This window comes from Cebus imitator, unplaced genomic scaffold, assembly GCF_001604975.1.
Source record: "Cebus imitator isolate Cc_AM_T3 unplaced genomic scaffold, Cebus_imitator-1.0 Scaffold1029, whole genome shotgun sequence".
Lineage (NCBI taxonomy): Eukaryota > Metazoa > Chordata > Mammalia > Primates > Cebidae > Cebus > Cebus imitator.
Genome location: NW_016108344.1, coordinates 76,800 through 83,628, shown reverse-complemented (window position 1 = coordinate 83,628; position 6,829 = coordinate 76,800).

Sequence of the window (6,829 nt, the reverse complement as noted above, 5' to 3'; positions counted from 1 at the left end):
TTCCTGTGGCCCCGGCCACTGTAAGAACCCGGTTTCTGTGACCCTGAACACCAAAGAGGGTATTGGAGACCCGCAGTGCTGAGCCTCTGAACTTCAGCGGAATCCACATTCCATTTAGGGAGCAATAGAGAGCAACATCATCACAATTACACAGAAAGGTCCCCTGAGACTTGAACTCTGATTTCTGTATTCAGAGTCCAAAGAGCTCATCATTACACCACAGAACCTCACTCGAGCTCATAACGGGAGGTAACTGAGTCCATACTTAGCAGCCATAGTTTCCACGCACCTATGTTAAGGTGTTTCTTCTGATCCCTCAAGCGACACTCCAGGAAGGTGGACCTGCGAGGGAGGAGTCGTCCTTCTTTCTTTGTCTCTGCCCTCTGCTTGGATCAACTTTTATCATTTCATTTGCACATCAGAAAATGAGGCAAAATCCACTCTGGTCTTAGGGCCAGAGAAGAGCCCTTGAGGCCTCCCGCACGGAACACACTCTCTCAGTTTACCAGAGTTTCGTGTACCGAGAGGAGATTTCTGCCAACAGTAGTGGTATATTCTTTTTGCCCTCTCTCTCTTTCTTTTGCCCAAGGAGGCCAGATGATCGTCAGAACGGGAATTGAAACTTTCTGAGTGCCTTTCCCCCTTCTTTTGTGTAAAATGTAATGGTTGGCACCAATCAAGTGGGATTGGGAAACAGGGAATCTCTCATTTTCTTCTTTGTATACTCCTATGTTTGTTTGGTTGGTTTGGGCAACATTTTCTCACTAGAAATGGAGATTTGTTGGATTTAAAACAAAAAAGCAATCAGCCATGGTTTGCATTTCTATAAAACACTCACACCAGACCATATTCACCTGCTGTGACTCGAAGTCAACCATAAACTGTGGAGGTCAGGAGGCAGGGCCCTGACATTTAAGCACAGTGTGCCTTCTGAGAACTTGGCCAAGTTCTCAATATACCATGACCCATTAATTGTGGTTTTAAAAAGTGTACATGAATTGCTTATGAAACCCCAGGGGTTCTGTCTAGGTCCTGCTTCTCAACACAAAGCCAATCATTGAGACATTGAGTATTTTCAAGGAAGAAGGCTTTAATCAGGCGCTGCAGCTGAGGAGATGGGAGATCAGTCTCAAATCGATCTCCCTGATCAACTAAAGTTCAGGGTTTATATAGCAGGGAAGAAACGTAACTGTGTGTGGGAAGAGAGGAAGTAGGGAGGGGTGAGGAAGCACACATGATGAATGAGGGGTCTGGCATCTCACTGTCTGGATGCTGTGACTGCGTTTCAGGTCTATGATGCTTTTTTTGAGAGGCCTGAGGGTCCTCTCCTGAGGAAAAAACTCAGATAAAACAAATGTAAGTTTCTTTTACCGGATTGCTTGACCTCAGGAGTTTGAAACCAGCCTGGGCAATATGGCAAAACCCTGTGTCTCAGAAAAAAAAAAAAAAAAAAAGGAAGGAAAAGTAAAGGAGAGAAAAATGTCTGAACTAAACTTACCCCTTAAACTTTGACCTTGAAATTCTCATGTGCCCACCTCTACTGCCTAGAGGAATAGGGGGCCATGAGGCAGAAGAGAGGGGCATGTGGGATTGTTGGGCCTAAATGGATTGACTGATTTTAATTTCTGGTTCTGTGATTCATGAAAGCAGTTCACTTTGATTTTCATCTTCTTTAAGTTGTGAAGACAAGGCATCAATTGGTGGGAATGTTCCAGATTTATTGGGAGTAGCTGCGTTGTTCAGACCCAGGAGTCAAAGCCCTGTAAGCTAACAGCGCAGGGATTAGTTAATAGGACATTTGTACTGCAGAAAGTCCTGTTTCTCTCTAACACGTCACAAATGAAAACACTGTGATTTGGTGTCCAGTAGTTACTGCCTTCAGGAATTCAAACCATTGTATGAACGTGGTTAGGTTACTCCTTGCATGTACCTACTTGCTAGCATTCTAATGACGGACCATGAACAAAAGCATCAAAAATGTGACAGGGCCTATGGCAAACTTATCAAATAAGACAATTAACTTTTCTCTCCATCATTTAACAAAATGTTAAATGCAAAGAACAGTTTTGGAAATTTAGTATGAGGATAAATAATTTCCTTTTCTTTAAACAGCATACAATAAAATAAGGAAAGGTGAAAATAACCACACAGTAATTTTTTTCAGCTATGTTATTTGTTTATTTCTTCATTTTGAGACAGTGTCTCCCTCCGTTGCCCAGGTTGGAGTGCAGTGACAGGATCTCAGCTCACTGCAACCTCTACCCCAACCTCCCAGGTTCAAGTGATTCTCCTGCCTCAGCCTCCTGAGTAGCTGGGATTACAGGCATGCACCACCACACCCAGCTAATTTTTGTGTTTTTGGTAGAGACCGGGTTTGGCCATATTGGCCAGGCTGGTATCAAACTCCTGGCCTCAGGTGATCTGCCCACCATAGCCTCACAAAATACTGGGATTACAGGCATCAGCCACCACATGGGGCCTTCTTTTAAGCTATTTGAAAGAGCATAATTTCATATTTTCAAAACTGGTTTGTAGATACAGTACTATTAACTGATTAGGTCACTTTCACCACTAAAATCTTCAAACCAGTGTGATATTTGTACATGTTTTGTTTTCAAGTATACACATGAAGGTCCAACAGTGATACAAGGCTTGGGATCAAAAATCAACAGAAATGTGCACATCTTTTAAAATTATTATTACCACTTAATCCAGATGAATGTCTCTTAATTTTAACAATGGTAAACACAACTAAAGGAGGTTAAGAGAAATCCCAATCAACATAATTTCCTTAAGGACAAGGCCAATCTCTTCTGAACATGAAAACTTTGTCCCCACATCATGGTTTTTCCTCATTAAAGGAAAGGATCCACAAGCAACTCAAGTGATTGATTGAAACCATCTCAAGTTACTGATTGCACTGAATGTGTACACCAATTAAAAGAGACTGGCAGAATGGAAAATGGGGTTCAACTGTATGTTGTCTACAAGAAACCTACTTTAAATAAGAAGACACAGAGATATTTGAAGTGAAGACATGGGGAAAGGTATACCATACTCACCGTAATCAAAAGAAAACTGGAGTGGCATCTGGGCACTGTGTGAGCCTGTAATCCCAGCACTTTGGCAGGCTGAGGCCGGTGGATCCCTTGAGGTCAGGAGTTCAGGACAAGCCTGCTCAACATGGAGAAACCCTGTCTCTACTAAAAATACATAATTAGCTTGTCATGGTAGTGCATGCCTTTAATCCCAGCTACTAGGGAGGATGGGGCAGAAGAATCATTTGAACCTGGAAGACAGATGTTGCACTGAGTCGAGATCACACCATTGCACTCCAGCCTGGGGAACAAGAGCAAAATGGAGTTTCAAAAAAAGAGAAAAGAAAAGAAAGCAAGAAAAAGAAAATAAAAAACGAGAGTAGCTAAATTAATTTGAGACAGAGCGAATTTCAGAGGGAGAAAAATCAAGGGGATAAAGAGAGTCATTACACAATGATAAAGAGGCCACTTCTCCAGGAAGATATGACAATCCTTAATAAGTATGCACCTAACAACAGAGCATCTAAATAAGAGAAGCAAAAACTGAGAGACCTTCAAGGACAAATAGACAGATTCGCTATTACTGTGGTAGACGTCAGCATCAGTAATGGACACATCCCAGAGGCCGGAAATCAATAAAGATATAGTGGAAATTAATGCCGCCAGCAGTCACCTGGGTCCAACCAACTTTTTAGATAATTTCCTCCAACAAGAGCAGAATACATATTCTTTTTAGGGTTACATGGAAGGTTCACCAGGATCCACCACATTCTGGCCCATGAAACACACTTCAACACATTTAATGGGATAGAATTCATACCAAGTATGCCCTCCAGTCAAAGTGTGGAACTGAAGTAGAAATCAACAACAGACAGAGAGCTGGAAAACCCCCAAATTGGAGACCAGGCAACACACTTCTAATAACACATGGGTCAAGAAAATGTCTCGGGACAAATGACATATTTTGAACTAAGTGAAAATGAACATACAACTTATAAAAAAATTTCCGGGTGCAGCAAAATTGGTGCTTAGAAAGAAAGTCATAATATTCACTGCATATGTTAGCAAAGAAAAAAGATCTTCAATCAACGATTCAAACTTACACTTCAGGAGACTCAAAAAACAAGAGCAAATTAAATGTAAAGTGAGTGGAAGACAAGAAGCTATAAAATTAGAGGAGAAATCAAGGAAATGGAAAACCAGAAATCAATGGAGAAAAATCAACAAAACCAAAAGCGAGTTCTTTAAAATCATCAATGATATTGATAAACATCTAGCTGGTGAACCGAGAAACAATGAAAGAAGATACACATTACCAATAACAGAAATAAAAGAAGGTCCTCACTACTGATCTCATGGACATTAAAGGGAAAACAGATGAAGATTATCAACAATTCTCTGCTCACAAATATGATGACTTGGATGAATTGGAGCAAGTCCTTGAAACACAGTCTGCCCAAACTCACACAAGGAGAAACAGATAACCTAAATAGATCTCTATCTGTTAATCAAATTGAAGCAACGATTAATAACCTTCCAGAACAAAGCACCAAGTCTAGATGGTTTCACTATCAAACAGTTAAGGAAGAAATGATACCAATTCTCTCCAGAAAAATAGAAGCCGAGGGAACACCTTTTAACTCTGGTCTAAGAGGCAAACATTACCCTAGGAGCAAAACCAGACACATGGTTTTGAACCAGAATGTTGAACTAGTCTGGACTGCTAACCAGCTCTGAAACTCAACCCTGGAAAGAACTGTAGAAGCAAGAAGGAAACACAGTTTATGGGAACTGTGAAAAACGGCGAACCTCCCATAGAGACCAGGGCGGGTGTGAACCGGTGTGTGAAGGTTGATGTTCACAGGTAGGAAAGAGAACACAATGGAGACAAGTGTTTTCCGTTCTGCCCGTGCTTCTGACTCCATGGCTATGGACCAACTGCGGCTCCTACCGCTTCACAGAAGAGATTTGTCAGCGGCTCTGAATCCGCCAGTGAGGCAGCTGCCATGTGACATCCTGGGCCCATGTAAGCTTCCCCGAGGAAAAGAGTAGATGGAAACAGGGGAGGACAAACCAGATGATCACGGGGCTTTCCTTTTTCAGGTTTCCTCCCCAGAACTGCAGAGCTAATGATTGTCATGGCCTCCGCAGCACGCTGCTTAAAGAGAAGCATGAAAAAGAATCCCCTGGACAGATTTGCCTGGTGGGGTGTAAAACAAACAGGCGTGATGGAAATGAGTTCTGGAGACGTGCTGCTCTCCACTCGATGCCCGATGATAATTTTGCCAAGACTACCTAGGACTGAGGACTTTGTGGACAGAAAGGTCCGAGGCCCCTTTCCGCAGCTCCCCTCATTTGCAGGTGGGTTCCTCCCCACATATCTCCTCTTTCCCAGGGTCCTCTTTTCCCTCTCTGTGTGTATCTGCCAGACCCTGGCAGCTTCTATTGGGGCTGTGACCTACCTAAGGAGCAGACGGTTATGGTAAGTAAATGTAAAAACCACAGGGCGCAAACACAGGAAACTGCATTGGCCGGGAATCGAACCCGGGTCTCCACAATATGTTCTGTTCAACCCAACTTAGACACAGGGTGTGGCAGCTGTGGTGGTCCTTTGTATGCGCTGAGTGCCGTGTCTGAATTATACTGGGATAACTGAGTCTCTGCTCTTCTCAGCTCCTTTCTGCCCAGTGTGATGAATACCAGCTGCTCTCTTTCTCTCCGGTTCCCATGGCAGCCATGCTCTGTGGCAGAGGAGGATTGCCTGTTTCCTACAAAATTTTTTTCCTACAAAAATTAGCAGGGCGTGGCGGGGCGTGCCTATAATCCCAGGTACTAGAGAGGCTGAGGTAGGAGAATCGCTTGAACCCAGGAGGTGGAGGTTACAGTGAACTGGGATCGTGCCATTGCACTCCAGCCTGGGCGGCAGATTGAGAGTCCATCTCAAAAAAATAAAAACGCTTTAAAGGCCACTGCACTCCAGTCTGGGTGACAAAAGGTGACACTGTCTCAAAAAAAACCAAAAACACTCCTCCCCCACCTCAAAAGCATTGAACATCAAGGCTGGCAGGGATATCTGTTCTCTTCTTGAAAGTTCAATGTCATTTTTCAATACTTTAATTCACAGTGGTTTCAATCTATTCTTATGGAAAGTGTTTTTGAATTATTGTACTGATATTTTCTATCCTCTTTCTGAAATGCATGCTAATCGTGTTTGGACCTTGGACTTTTCTTTTCTTTCTTTCTTCTTTCTTTCTTTCTCTTTCTTTCTTTCTTTCTTTCTTTTTCTTTCTTTCTTTCTTTCTTTCTTTCTTTCTTCTTCTTTCTTTCTTTCTCTCTCTTTCTTTCTTTCTTTCTTCTTCTTTCTTTCTTTCTCTCTCTCTCTCTTTCTTTCTTTCTTTCTTTCTCTCTTTCTTTCTTTCTTTTTCTTTCTTCCGTCCTTCCTTCCTTCCTTCCCTCCTTTCTTCCTTTCCTTTCTTTCTTTCTTTCTTTCTCTTTCTCTCTCTTCCCTTCCCTCCTTCCTTCCTTCTTTCCTTCCTCTTCCTTTCTTTCTTTCTTTCTTTCTTTCTTTCTTTCTTTCTTTCTTTCTTTCTTTCTTTCTTTCTTTCTTTCTTTCTTTCTTTCTTCTTTCTTTTCTCTCTCTCTCTCTCTCTCTTTCTTCTTTCTTTCTTTCTTCTCAGAGTCTTGCTCTGTCAACCAGGCTGGAGTGCAGTGGCACAATCTCTGCTCACTGTAACCTCCATCTCCTGGGTTTAAGCAATTCTCCTACCTCGGCCTCCCAAGTAGCTGGGATT